General features: G+C 50.5%; 1 long non-coding RNA gene across 1 annotated transcript; it reads left to right on the forward strand.

The window, feature by feature from the left end:
• Positions 1-528: 528 nt before the first annotated feature.
• LOC139024871 (uncharacterized) lies at positions 529-1,125 on the forward strand. The gene is made up of 2 exons (XR_011476246.1): positions 529-622; positions 838-1,125. It is a non-coding gene; the product is annotated as an uncharacterized lncRNA (long non-coding RNA).
• Positions 1,126-2,053: the final 928 nt, after the last annotated feature.

The raw sequence follows: 2,053 nt of genomic DNA on the forward strand, positions 1-2,053 counted from the left end.
CCGAGGAGGAAGCGTCGCTGTTGATCCCGGGGAGGAAGGACGTCGCCGTTTTCCCGGGAGGAAGGCGTCGCGTTGTCCCGCGGGGAGGAAGCGTCGCGTTGTCCCGGGGAGGAAGGTCGCGCGTTGGTCCCGGGGGGAAAGGCGTCGCGTTGTCCCGGGGAGGAAGGGTCGCGTTTGTCCGGAGGAAGGCGTCGCGTTGTCCGGGGAGGAAGGCGTCGCGTTTGTCCCGGGGAGGAAGGCGTCGCGTTGTCCCGGGGAGGAAGGCGTCGGTTGTCCCGGGGAGGGAAGGCGTCGCGTTGTCGCCGGGGAGGAAGGCGTCGCGTTGTCCCGGGGAGGAAGGCGTCGCGTTGTCCCGGGGAGGAAGGGCGTCGCGTTTTGTCCCGGGGAGGAAGGCTCGGCGTTGTCCGGGGAGGAAGGCGTCGCGTTGTCCCGGGGAGGAAGGCGTCGCGTTGTGCCCTGGGGAGGAAGGCGTCCCGCGTCTGTCCGGAGGGGGAAGGGCGTCGCGTTGTCCGGGGAGGAAGGGTCGCGTTGTCCCGGGGAGGAAGGCGCTCGCGTTGTCCGGGGAGGAAGGCGTCGCGTTGGTCCCGGGGAGGAAGGCGTCGCGTTGTCCCGGGGAGGAAGCGTCGCGTTGTCCCGGGGAGGAAGGCGTCGCGTTGTCGCGGGAGGAGAAGGCGGTCGCGTTGTCGCCCGAGGAGGAAGGCGTCGCGTTGTCCCGGGGAGGAAGCGTCGCGTTGGTCCGGGGAGGAAGGCGTCGCGTTGTCCCGGGGAGAAGGCGTCGCGTTTGTCCCGGGGAGGCTCGCGTGTCGGGAGGAAGGCGTCGTTGTCCCGGGGAGGAAGGCGTCGCGTTGTCCGGGCAGAAAGACGTTTCTTCTAGTATACTCGGTCACGGTGGCACAATGCACCTGGTGATTTATGCCATGACAGTCTGAAAATACTCCCACCACTACAATATGTCCATCAACTTTGTTGTTCAGCAGAGACTGATTCTGTGTGTCGTTGTATGTATTTGATGGCAGATTGACAACTGCTTAATGGAAAATCTGAAAATGCAATGTGAGATTATTAATGAATTGATGTCAATGGTTTGGATAATGTTTTGTTGCAGTATTAAAGACAACATAACGTACACAGTATTATTACAGCATACCGGTACGTCGTTATTGTGATAAATCAATGTATTTTTTCAACTTTATTTTCTGCATGCCAACAAGCCAACAATATCTGTACTCATACCTCTACCATGAAGACTAAATAAATAATGATATTTGTGGCGACCAGGGCGCTGTTGCCACAACTAGGATAAGGGATTAAGCCAGGATATCTTGGTGATCCTGGCTCAATTGATCCGTAATCCGGTTGCACTAAAGATGGAATAGGGGGCAGGAGGATATGTTATCGGTATAATTACCATGGAGATTTATTCTGTGGAGCTAGCCTGCTCCAGACCAGGCTAAATTCCAGATCTATTTAATCTCATCCCTAATGTCAGTCAGCAGTCCACCACAAATGGGAACCAATAGTTATTTCACTGCTCACTATAACATTGTTATCACATATAACTACGACCCACTGTATTTATTTAAACGTTTGTGATCATTAATTTCAATGATTTTGGATAAAAAATGATTTTTAGATGATGTTGCTATCATTAGATAATTTACACTTCCCATAGACTATAAGGCTATATATAAAATGATAGAATATTAGCGGCCACAGAGGGGAAAAAACACAAGTCATAATATTGTAACCAGTTTGTTTTAAGGAGGAACAGTTGTTAAAATGACAGATGTGGGGCATTTCGTGAATTGTACTTTCAGTATGGTTTCATAAACAAAGACATGCTGATGTGCCAGAATATTAAGTATCACATGTCATAAGTATCAAACTGTAAAACAATATGTAGCTTTTCTGCAGAAAGAACCAGCCTCATACATTTTTGACTTTATCTCTTTTCTTCAGTGTGGCCCTAGTACTCTGTCATATAAACAAATACACATTCCATATGGATATAAAAACACAATTTGTAACATTATGTTCCTTTATTGATAAGGAC

The sequence above is a fragment of the Salvelinus sp. IW2-2015 genome, unplaced genomic scaffold, assembly GCF_002910315.2.
Source record: "Salvelinus sp. IW2-2015 unplaced genomic scaffold, ASM291031v2 Un_scaffold1962, whole genome shotgun sequence".
NCBI lineage: Eukaryota > Metazoa > Chordata > Actinopteri > Salmoniformes > Salmonidae > Salvelinus > Salvelinus sp. IW2-2015.